General features: G+C 42.8%; 1 long non-coding RNA gene across 1 annotated transcript; it reads right to left on the bottom strand.

Moving 5' to 3' along the window:
• Positions 1–7,047: 7,047 nt before the first annotated feature.
• LOC138950307 (uncharacterized) lies at positions 7,048–9,147 on the bottom strand. Its single transcript, XR_011450600.1, has 2 exons — positions 8,662–9,147; positions 7,048–8,117 (listed from the first exon to the last, which is right to left on the bottom strand). It is a non-coding gene; the product is annotated as an uncharacterized lncRNA (long non-coding RNA).
• Between the last annotated feature and the right edge of the window lie 3,988 nt (positions 9,148–13,135).

The raw sequence follows: 13,135 nt of genomic DNA, 5'->3' as shown, positions 1-13,135 counted from the left end.
GTGCAGATACGGAAAACGCAACAAGAAACTCCCCGGTACATCGTCACCCAAAATGAGCTATTCGACGTCCTGCTTGAGGCACATGTCAACACTGGGCACGGAGGCGAGAAAAAACCCAAAACAATTCTCCAAGATAAGTACGCGAACATTTCCGGTAAAATGATTAACTGTTTTGTGTCGGCCTGTGAAACCTGTTGCTTCAGTGGTTGACGAACTAAAAAACATGTGGCAAAACCTTCGCATTGTACATGGGCGGGCTCGACATCCCCAGAGCCAGGGTTCAGTAGAGCGATCGAACGCAATCAATCAATCAATCAATGACGCTTATATCGCGCATATTCCGTGGGTACAGTTCTAGGCGCTCTGCAGTGATGCCGTGTGAGATGAAATTTTATACGGCCAGTAGATTGCAGCCATTTTGGCGCATATTTACCTTTCACGGCCTATTATTCCAAGTCACACGGGTATAGGTAGACAATTATGTGAAGCAAATGCTGATAGCGTGGACCATCGACAACAGCACCAGTAACTGGTCTGAAGGGCTCCGCTTTGTCCAGCTACAAAAGAATTCATCCTCACACAGAAATCTGCAGAACAAAACTCCATACGAGGTGTTGTTTGGGGAAAAACCGAGATTGGGTCTGCAGAAGACCTTTCTGCCTAAAGCTAAAGAAGTTGCAGGCGTGCTGACGACAGAGGAAGAGCTGGAATCTGCCATACGAGAGATGACAGGGGCCGAGGAAGTTGATGACGAGACCATGGCCGTACCAGAGATGACAGGGCCAGAGGGAGTTACAGACGAAGCCATGGCCATACCAGAGTTGACAGGGGTGGCAGAACCCGTTGCTCAAGACGTTATGGCAGTAGACAAAGAAGATGTGGCTGCCAGTGCAGATTTAGAGACTGGAGATGAGGAATCAGCACAATCCGATTGTTCCCAGGCAGATCCCAGATCTCAAGAAGAAGAGAGTGACATTACATCTGATGACCCCACAGTTGCTGAACACATGAAGAAGATAAGGGCGTGCCGAGCGGAGGCTTCCTTTGGCCAAGAAAAAAGTAGCGCTCAAATGCTGTCTTCAAGCAATGCCAAACAACCCTCCCTAAACGTCGGGGACTGTGTCCTACTTCCAGTGTCTGAGTTTGACAGGGGTCGACTCGACGCCAGAAATATCCCCGGAGTCGTGTCTAAAATCACAGAACACGGCGCGTATAGGATCGCTACAAAGCACGGCGTCGTCAATACTGCTTATTCCAGAAACCAGTTATAGAAGGCAGATTGTCAAATCCTAAAGCTTCAAGATACAAACACAGCCGTTTCTTCTTTTAGAAAAATCGCTACTAAGCATTCCGCCCATGGTGGTCAGGGGTTTGCAAAATGCGCCTGTCAGACATCCTGCAGCTCCAAAAGATGCGCTTGCAGAAAAAGCGGCACTCTCTGCCACAGTCACTGCCACCCGAAAAACAGCAAATGTAAAAACAAATAAAAATTACTACCAAACTGCATGTCAGCCAAACTATAACCTGTGTTTGTGGTACTGAAAGATGAAAATAGCAGCTTAACTTGTATTGTTGAGGAGCGTTCTTTTTCACAATTATGCGTAATTCGTCATGTTCATCTATTTGTTCATCTTTTCCTATTATCGTTCTTTTGTTTCGAAAATAAATGTTTGCCTCGTTTGCATCACTAGTATACTGTGTGTGTGTGTGTGTGTGTTGTGTGTTGTGTGTTGTGTGTGTGTGTGTGTGTGTGTGAGTATGTGTGCGTGCGTGCTAAAAAGTATATTCGCAGTCATGGTAAGTATCGACGACAACACACACACACACACACACACACACACACACGCACGCACACACACACATACACACAAACAAACATACACACTAAACTCACTATTGCCGATTTCGCGTAATGGGCAACTTGCCTATTATGCGTAATCGGCTGCCGATTCCGCGTAATCGGCTGCCGAATTCGCGAAATAGGCAAGTTTTAGAGGCGTTTACGCGATTTCGGCAAAACGCTGCCGATTTCACGTATTGGGCAGCGTTTTGCCGATTACGCGAAATGGGCAAAAATGTTGCCCATTACGCGGAATCGGCAATTACGTGAATTCGGCACGACATATATATATAGATGTTAAGTGTGTTTATCCCCACTTATCTTATGAAATATAATGTATTTAAAGGCGCCAGGAAATTATCCGAACATAGTCAGGAATCAGGAATCAGGAATTTTACGCCGCTTGGAACCTTTTTAGGTTATTTGCGCGACGGGGGTGAGAGCGCACCGCCTATACGTTAAAAACAAACTAAGGACCTATCAATTTTTGTGTGTCCTCATAAAAACATCTAAGAGACAATGACAAAAGGTGACGTTTTCATGTCAGTATGTCCCAAATGACATCACCAGTACATTTTTCATTCTATCTAATCTGTTTTCGTTCTATTTTTTCTAATAACATGCGTTAACAATTGATTGCCAACTGGAATGGAAGAGCACAAAAAGTGTAACTTGATATGTAGTTTCTCTTGAGGGAAAAACATCTTCCACTTTCATGTCAGTGTGTCCCATGCAACATACATTTGCCAAACAGCTATGTGTAAGTAGATTATTTGTTAGTGGTATAGAAAATACTGATCACCAATTAAAGTCAGTTTTCACATTCATTTTCTACCTATTTCTTATTTGTTTATTCTTTTGGCAATGGTGAAATGTCAGCAATCGTGTGTCATTCGGGACAGTAGACATGACACCTGACCTTTTGTCACTGTCTCCTAAACATGTTACTTCAAGTAACTCCTAGTTTAGGACACCCCATAACCTATACAATTTCCTATCATTGTTTGGGTGTTTGAGGAGCTGGGGGGTAACGAGGGACGTAAAGCACCCAACATACACGCCGACCCCAGTCCTCTTATTTTAGCTTCCCTAATTTAAAATGTTTAAAAGCTGGGTTAAAAGTGATTCTCTAGATTTTAGAGCAGAGGGCCGCTTGTGGCACCTCTGCTTATTGCTGTTGAGAAAGCAGCAACAGATTTTGCCTGGACCACCTGCTCGTCTAGTGCATTCCACTCAGCCACCGTCTGCACGAAAAAGGAGCGTCGATACTGCTCTGTGCTGGCGTCTGGAATGATGTAGCCACGGGTGTTGTTGTAAGAGTACTTGGTGACGATGTTACTTGCTACGCAATCGGGAAAGGTGTTGGCTCGTATTTTCCTCTTCTCTTTATCTATTGGTTTCAGGAAGTTTTCTGGGGGTATTGCTGGGGTATGTCCCTCAATGATTTTGAAGAGAGTGGTGAGTCGCTGTTGTTTTCTGCGCTTTTGTAGAGATGGTAGATTTAGGTCCCGTAGCATCTTTGTTACACATCCTGGGTCTTGGGAACGGTAGTCGCGCTTTATGAATCTTGCCGCTTGTTTCTGAATCCGCTCAAGTTTTGTTTTGTCATCGACTAGGTGTGGATCCCACACTGTTGCTCCATAGTCGAGGGTGGACCTTATGAGGGAGATGTATGCCATTCGTCGCAGTTCTGGGGGGCAACTTCCCAAGTTTCTTCGCAGAAATCCCAGCTTGGATCCCGCCTTCTTGCATATGGTTGCGATGTGCTTAGACCATTTGAGGTCTGCTGAGAACTCGATCCCTAGATATGGGCTATGGTCGACGTGCCGTAGGATTTCCTTGTTGAGTTCGTAGATGTACGTTGTGTTTTTCTTAGTGGGGAGAACAAAGCACTTTTTGGCGTTGAATCGCATGCCCCATTGATTGGCCCATACTTCTAGTTTTTCAAGGTCCTCTTGAAGGGTGATGTGGTCCTGGAAGGAGTGGATTTCTCGGTATAACAGGCAGTCGTCAGCGAATAATCGTACTGTTGAATTCACTTGCTCAGGAAGGTCATTCACATGGCACAGGAAAATGAATGGGCCTAGGACAGTGCCCTGTGGTACTCCTGAGTCGACGGTTGTTCCCTCTGAGTGTTCTCCCTCCAGGATGACTTTCATGGTTCTATTGCACAGGAATCTTGTGATCCAATCGTGTATGGGTCCCTTGATGCCGTAGTGTTCCAATTTGTGGAGGAGTTTGGAGTGGGGGACCGTGTCAAACGCCTTGCTGAAGTCGAGGATAATAATGTCGCTCTGCACTCCAGCATTGTTTGTTTTCTGCAAGTCGTTCATGGTCGTCAATAGCTGCGTTTGGGTAAAGTTGGGTTAGTGAGCTTGGGTTAAGTTGCAAAAAGATCTAAATGGCAATTTTTACATCAAACAGTGAATGCCCAGCGCTACATTTTCTACCGTGTAACATTGGATGTCAGGCGTTGATGGTTCTCTCACACTTTTCGTATCGCTCCCAGCAAATGACAGGGCACTGGAACGGTAAGTACAAAGCTGTCTCGCGTTCAGAAAGCAAAACTGACACAGCAAACCGTTTATATTCTTTAACACCGCCACTCAGGGCCGGTAGACATTTTGAATATGCCCCAAGGTTGCTTTCAATTACGTGGCACTATTTGTTACAGGCAATCTCGCATACTCACACCAGTGGCCATGATGTGACAAAGAACCTGCAGGATGAATGCCAGCTGTCTAAGTCAGGCCTGCACCGGACAACGCTTCGCACTGATCGTTCAATCATAGCGGGTGGCAGCGGTGAAACCTGGAGCGAGTTTTAGCGTCAACTAAGGTGACTCGAGTCGAACCGGAGGTCGCAAAAACTCGGTCCGGTACGACTGGAGTGACGTCACCGGTTAACCAACTTTCAACCTTGCTTCCTGCGTAGGGTCTCTCCAGTTCCAAGATGGCTGCCAAGGCGAGGTGAGAAACTTCTGCAAATATTTTTTGACAAAGTTACGGACTGTGAGAAGACATTTGTTGTAAATCACTTAGCCTTTCAAAAATTAAGGGTACTGGGTTGGATACTGTCTTGGTTTTAATGCATTTTGTTTTAGCAGTGATGTTTATTTTGGGAAGAAATGAGGTCAACAGGAGTTTGGGTGCGATTTCGGCTCAAATGTACTTTAGCGCCCTGAACTTTTACCCGGCTGTTTTGCGCTCGATTTTCACGCTCACTTCTTCATTGACGTTCGAATCGATAGTTCGATGTTTTGGCATTACATTCACATCAACAATAAAACAGTAATGCTTGTTCATCATCGTCGTCCATCAACTCTCCACAACAGTAAATCCGTAACGCGCTTGTCGCCATCTTGTTGCAAGGGACGCGACTGGACACAACCCAACAGCGTTTCCGCGAAGAAAAAAACCAGACATGCGCTGTGACCCTACTGTAGCTCAACCCTGTTCCTCGCGAAAACTCGCTCTATCTGTGTCTGAGCCACACGTGTCTGTGTCAGAAAGGATTGACATTGACCCAGTTACACACAGCCGCTGCGAGCTACACGTGTCGAGCACACCGCGCAGTCTACACAACACTGCACAAAGGGCGGGGCCTAACCACGGATAGTGCACGGACCTACATTCTACTGGATGGCTGTCTCAGTGCGCGCTCTCTCTCTCACCTTGTCAGGCAGTGAGAGAAACGAGGTCAAACCAACTGCTGGGGATCGATCACATCCGGTTTCAATTCCACCAGCAATGTCGTCTGCAAAAGCTTCAACGTCGACGACATTCTTCGGGTAAAATGAAAGCTATTACTATGTTTTCCGCGTATAACTTATGAACTGTTGATTTTATAATATTGAAACTCTTCTTGTTTACGTTTTTTGTTCTCCCTGTCGCCGTAAATACTCGCTGTGTCGACTGTAAGTTGTGCAACAGTACACTTGCAGACTTTCCTACTCCTAGTCTACTAAGCTAGTAGTTTGCAAACTTTGGCTTGTTTGTGTTCTCAATAATAGCCTTTTTGTTTTCAATTCGTATAACAACTATGAATATTTCATAGACGGGTTTTTTTCCCTCACAGGACGAGGATGAATTCGATCTGACAAAATCACAGGCACTCGTCACGAGGTGGGCGTGGCCTATGGCTGTCACTTGTGATGGACGGGGGGTCTTTTCTTATGGTTTATACAAGGTATGATACTGATTCTCTCGACCTCGTCGACAAACTTCGCATTCCTGCCATACACAGCTTAGCAAAGCAAAACAACGGCTATGATAAAATCAAGTATACATTAAACTATCAGGCAGCTACAGATTTATACCAATTAGACGTTGCTACGGCTGTTATTTTGCAAAACGGCACGGATTTTGGCACACAAAAACCCACGTTGTTCTAGACCGAACGGAAGTTACGTATGACTTACTTCCCCTTATAATCAAACCAAGACAACAAGCTGTGCCTTCATTGGCTGAAGGAAAAATATTGCGCGAAATCTGACGTGTAGATCTGTTGTAGATTTGAGAAAACATAAGAAGATTGGTTACGTGTAATCTTGAATAAAATAGTAAGATTGTTTTTGTTGCTCAAGACTGTTATTTTTATGGAGCTTTTCTCAATGTCTGTCCAAAATTGCGCACCATGAGAGAGAGAGAGGGAGATAGAGAGGAAAGAGAGAAATTTTGTTTCCCATCCACATCAGGTACGGTTGGTTGTTGATGTAGAACGATAGCAAAGCAGTCAGGTCAGATAATGCACACAGCACGAGACGCATGCAGAGAAGGATATACAATCAGGGTTCTTGCATGCTTACAGTGTGATCTTTCTTGCTATTTTTCATCAATGAACATAATGCCACAGCAAAACATATTTAACCCAATTGTACTTTGTGGTTTATGTTGAGAGTGAAGTTAGGATTTATCTTTTCAAGAAGTAGACTCTGCAGTCGTTCAGGCTATCCAAATAATCTAATTTGCAGGCTTAGATTCCCAGTTAGCTAGCACACAAAGAGCACTAAGTGCAGTGACATCGGTGTACAGTACAGAGTAGGGCAACCGAGCTTGACCCATCTGTGCAATTATAAGTTGATCAAAATGCTAATCGAATTGATTGAAAATTAAGCAGATAATACCCTCCTGCTGCATATTTTATGCACACATTTTTTTCAACAAAGTAACTAATTGTTTACAGGTTCTAGTGTTCATCACAAGACATTCTTATTTATATTTTTATTTTCAGAAGCCATATACTCAGGATCATTCCACATCTCATACCTGCATGTGCATACTTCGAAACCATTGAAGAAGTCACACATGAGTAATTATATCATGATCCTTCATATATATTTATTTCAAATTAAATCTTTCATTAAACACCTCCATATGTTACTAATTCATACCAATGTACAACAATACAATTTAGCAACAACAATATAGAGAAAGACACACTTAACTAATAATCTGCATTCAAAATTATTACAACACTTCTTTCGACACACACACAAACACATACTGTTTGGAATCATACTGCTAAAGTTGAACGAACACATTTAACAGCAACATGCAAACATTCATTCTTGTATTCAAGAAACATGCAAGTATACACTCTTCGTTCGTCTTTCAATAGACATTTTCCGAAAAAGACTGTGTTTGAGTGTTTATGGAGTAGTTTTATTTCTGGATGGTGAGCCGAGATAAAAAAAAATTAAAAAAACACACACACATGTTGATCGTATAATAGTGAACAATAATCATAAAGTGCATATTTTGTGAAAGTGTTGGTGTCGGAAATATGCACGAGGTAGCCCACATTCACTGCCAGCATGATAGTTTGACTGCTGATTGAAAAAGTTAACACATGATGGTAGTACTCATAAGCTTGGATGTGCAGGTTTTGGAAAGAACAGTGCATCATATTTATTTGCAGAAAATGTGTATCGGGACTGTGAGGCTTTTCATCACTTGCCTGAACATTATCATCCCTTGGCATAATTAAGGTTCATAAGGGTCGGCGGTCAAAAAACCCTCAGTAGATTTGTTTCCAAACATCGTCAACTGCAGTGTTGCTCTTAGGCCTAAGTTGTTTTTTTCTCACTGGTCCACACTTTTTTTTTCTGATATGAAGCACTGTTGTGACCACTGGCTAATCAGCCTGCTGTCCGGTACATTTTGACATGTCGGAGGCCCTCTGATTGAACATTTTTTGTGATAAATCTTGAAAAAGTTGGCCGCTAAGGTAAATCCACTTCCTCTCCACTGTATAGTTCTTGTCCATCAGACTGTTACTGAAACAAACAGTTCAGAATATCATTAGTGCGTATAGTCCTTAAGCCAAAACACTGCAGCTTTTTTCGTTCACCTCTCCATCTACTTATTTGTTTTGCTTTGTATTTGTAGTACACTCTGACTCACTCTCTTATCACACAGAGTTTCTCAAATAAAAAAAGAAACAAAACTAAAAACAGAGGAAACAAGCAAACAAACACCACCACAACCAAGAAGAAGAACAACCCAGCTGAAGACAAGCTGTTTTGCATAAACGCAAACATGTGCATAACTCAAAATGGTAATTAGACAGGTAATTAATCATGTCTAAAAGCCAATTCCTAGAAGTGTGTAAATAGTCAAAGCTCTAACTAAAAATGTAAAATAAAAATGTATCACTAGAAAACACACACACACACACACACACACACACACACGCGCGCGCGCGCGCGCACACACACACACACACACACACACACACACACACACACACACACAGATGATCTTGTATTTTCTGATAACATGTCCTAATTAAACCATTGAAGAATAGGTGTCTGAACTTACTCAGAGATGAAGAGTTGACCTTCTGTTGTTACTGCTCAAGAGATTAGTTCTGCTCATGCTTGTCGCCTCGGGTTTTCCGTGTTCGGCCTGCATGCAGTTCCCCAAGCATCCGCTGTGTAAACGGATGTCTCTTTGTCACGTCTGTAGCTCCACTGGATATGAGGCTTCTTGTAAAGTTCTTCTGCAATTTGCTGTTCCAGCACTATCAGTCATCAATGTAGAATACTCCACCTGCAAAAGTGTCAATACCCCTAATAATTATGTGTCAAATAACTTCTGATTCATAATGTAGATCTACACCCGATAGCCGACAACTGATGTGTAAACCTGATGAAATATCACTCGAAAATTGCTGCTTCCATATTCAGCTATGAATCTTTAAATTACAATTTGAAACTGATTTACCCCTCCCCTTCGCTTTCAAAAATCACATCAATCTGAGAGAGGAAACATAAAATCCCCTAACTTGTCATTTGCTTCTGGTCGTTAGATCTATATTACAACTGAACTAGGTGCACAGACTGAGTTTGAGATCTACTTGAATGAGTGAGCTGCCATACCCACGCCAGGGCCGGACTACCGGGGGGGTTATGGGGGTTGCGCAACCCCCCCCCCCCCCCTAGCCTAAACATGTACCTTACTTATTTAATTTTTTTTATTATTGCTTATTTTATGCCGTTTCATGCAAGGAGCGAACATTTTCCTATCTCAGAATATGACCTACCCATCAGCTTCAGGGGGCTTCGCCCCCTGACCCCCACAACGAGGGGGGGGGGGGGGTTCTAGGGTTTCCGGACCCCCCCCCAGCCAAAAAATAAAAATATTGATTGAGGTATGCATTTCTTTATTTTACATTGAGTTTCAATTTTTGGGGTATTAATCAGTGACAAAATCTGCTGCCTGAAACTGGTAATGATCATCCTCAGAATGCACCAGATTGCACCATTTTGCATCCTTTTTTTCAAAATTTTCCGGGGGGGCATGCCCCCGGACCCCCCTAGCAAGCTAGGCGCTTCACACCCATATCTTCACAATATACTTTTGAAAAAAACCACTCATAAAATGAACTGATCCGCCCCTGCCGCCAGGGGGGACATCCCCCTGGGCCACCACTGGCAACCCCCCCCCCCCCCTCCTCTTCGCCTAGTCCGGCCCTGCACGCTACCCAATCTCTCTCTCTCTCTCTCTCTCTGTCTCTCTCTCTCTCTCTTCTCTCTCTCTCTCTCTCTCTCTCTCTCTCTCTCTCTCTCTCTCTCTCTCTCTCTCTCTCTCTCTCTCTCTCTCTTTCAAATAACCTGCTGAAGGGTTGGGGATACATGTGTTTGGGATTATCTATTCGAAAATTCGCTCACCTTCAAATGTAGACTCCGTTGCGTCTTCAGCAGAACATGGTCAAAACCATGGGTCATATGTTTCGTGACGTTCAACAACAGGCTTTGAATGAGTCCATCGGCAGTAAACAAACAATTCTCTCATCTCTGCTCGTGGTTGAAACACAACCACAATCCCTGACAAAACAGATTTTCCAGTTTTCGAAAACTATCCGAAGACTTGATGCACTGGTCACACTGGCCGAATCAGCTATATATTTTCTCTGGTGAATCCATGATTTCCAACTCCATCACAAGGATGAGACAATCTAAATTTATGTTTGCATCCCATTATCTGGAAGTTGCAAGAAGAATCAAGGAATAGGAAAGTTGGCGGTGAACAGACAGATCGACTGACGAACGCCGCTGACAACTTTTTAATTATGCCTGGTCACGGGGTCACATACGCAGAAAACATGCGCAACCTGTCTGTCGTCTGCTGCAATCTCGGTTTCTGATAACTTCACTACTTCCGTTCGGTCTAGAGCAACGAAGAGAGTTTTACCTTGTAATAGTAGTAGTACTGAGAGCGCACAGGCCCCGCCCACTTTGATCCCGACCCGATCGTGACGAGTGCCTGTGGACAAAATGATGAAGAAAGGGGAAAAATGAAGATTTTTGCTGTGTTAAGTCCAAAAAGGGTGAGAAATATTCATAACAAATTCAGTTTTGGGTCTTTTTCAAATCTGTTTGCTGCATCTTTTCTGTGACCATTGTGGCTATGCACTGACACACAAAAAAGTGGAGAAAGGGGAGAAATGAAGATGTTTTCTTACTACATCACAGTCAGGGATTGTTGACATGTACATTGTCAAGAGGTCAAAACAAATTTTAAAAGCTGTTGGACACTGCACTAGTGTTGCTTTAATCAAGGCGAGTCTGGAACAATAGGTCCACCCCACCAAAAAGTCAACATGGAATTAGTTATTATTTTTTAGCCTTTTGGCTTGGGTACGGCCAAGTCAAAAAGGTGAGAGGGGTTACAAATAGTCATAACAAGTTTAGTTTGGGGTCTTTTTGAAATCTGTTTGATGCATCTTGTCTGTGACCATTGTGGCTATGCACTCAAAGTCAAAAACGTGCAGAAAGGTGACAAATGAAGATTTTTCCTTCTTACAAGACAATGTGTGATTTGGCACATTTTGCCTCAGTCTTTATCAAGAGCCTGTCTAACCCACTTTGAAGCTGTTGGAGACTGCAGTAATGTTCCTTACATCAAGGCGAGTGCACAATGGTGCATTTCTACCCCCCCCCCCCCCCTAATGTTCACTTTAATATCAATCAATCAATAGATATTCAGTCACAGTTTAACTAACTCATTCACCCTGATCACTCACTCATCCATCCATCACAACAACACTGTAACAACTGTCAACAGGGATGCAAAATAGCCGCCAAACGGCGAAAAATTCGCCGTTTTTACTTTTTGAAATCGCCGTTTTTCATGCACAATCGCCGAAAGAAAAAAAAGAGGAAAAATGTAAACCGAGCATGCCTCTCGGTGTTTATTCTCAAGCGGGCGAATCCGAAAGCCGTATTCTTAAACGGGCGAAGCTGTAAACCGTTTGTCATTTCCAAACACGTGAGCGCGGGCGCGTTAACTTGTGCCTTCCCGAAAAATGGCTTCGTGCATGAAGTTCGTTGAACGCGGGTTTGAAAAGAATATCAAGGAAAACGCAAAGAACGAGTGGAAATGGGAGTGGTTGGACAGAAACGGACGAGCAAAGAGTAGGCGATGTCATCCGCCTATGTGGTGTGTTCGAAACCAGTGGTGTATGGCAGCCGCGGCTTTGTGGCATGACTGCTAAGACACAACCATTTTTTTAATTGTCTGTCAGAGACAAAGTTTTAAAGTTTCAAATACATCCAAAGCAAAGGGATTTTTACAGTTGCCATTACAGACTTTGTGACTTGCCAATGCCTTCTTGTCAGTGCCATGGATTGATACAGCTTGCCGCAGAAACGAGTGAGTCAACATATCTCTGTTTCCCTGTCCCTCTCTCTCCAAGTAATGTCATGTGGCTGCTTTGTACATATGATTGTCCATATTTTCAATGATCAGAAGACAGAACACTCTAGTCTAATGGCTGTTCATTTGGTAAAAATATTAGTGGTACTAAACTCTATAGTCTATAAGCAGTAATTTTTCTAAAGTAAATTTAGTAAAACAGTAAGTATTGTACATTATTTTAGACACTGTAAATATAAGGGTTTTTTATGGTAATATTGCCGTTTATGCATGTTTTTGGTCATTAATTTGTTCATAATGCTTCAGCTTCAGGGGGCGTTGCCCCTGGACCCCACTGGGGGCCTTCCGCGGCCCCCAGACCCCCGCCACTTTTCCTCTTTTTTACATTTAGTCAAGTTTTGACTAAATGTTTTAACGTAGAGGGGGAAATCGAGACGAGGGTCGTGGTGTATGTGCGTGTGTGTGTGTGTGTGTGTCTGTGTGTGTGTGTAGAGCGATTCAGACTAAACTACTGGACCGATCTTTATGAAATTTGACATGAGAGTTCCTGGGTATGAAATCCCCGAACGTTTTTTTCATTTTTTTGATAAATGTCTTTGATGACGTCATATCCGGCTTTTCGTGAAAGTTGAGGCGGCACTGTCACGCCCTCATTTTTCAACCGAATTGGTTGAAATTTTGGTCAAGTAATCTTCGACAAAGCTCGGACTTCGGTATTGCATTTCAGCATGGTGGCTTAAAAATTAATTAATGACTTTGGTCATTAAAAATCTGAAAATTGTAAAAAAAAATAAAAATTTATAAAACTATCCAAATTTACATTCATCTTATTTTCTGATTACAAAAACATATAAATATGTTATATTTGGATGAAAAACAAGCTCTGAAAATTAAATATAAAAATTATTATCAAAATTAAATTGTCGAAATCAATTTAAAAACACTTTCATCTTATTCCTTGTCGGTTCCTGATTCCAAAAACATATAGATATAATATGTTTGGATTAAAAACACGCTCAGAAAGTTAAAACAAAGAGAGGTACAGAAAAGCGTGCTATCTATCCTTCTTAGTGCAACTACTACCCCGCTCTTCTTGTCAATTTCACTGCCTTTGCCATGAGCGGTGGACTGACGA

Source organism: Littorina saxatilis, linkage group LG16 (genome assembly GCF_037325665.1).
Source record: "Littorina saxatilis isolate snail1 linkage group LG16, US_GU_Lsax_2.0, whole genome shotgun sequence".
Taxonomy (NCBI): Eukaryota; Metazoa; Mollusca; class Gastropoda; order Littorinimorpha; family Littorinidae; genus Littorina; species Littorina saxatilis.
Note: the sequence above shows the minus strand (reverse complement) of the source record. Positions and strands in the feature narration are given on the sequence as shown.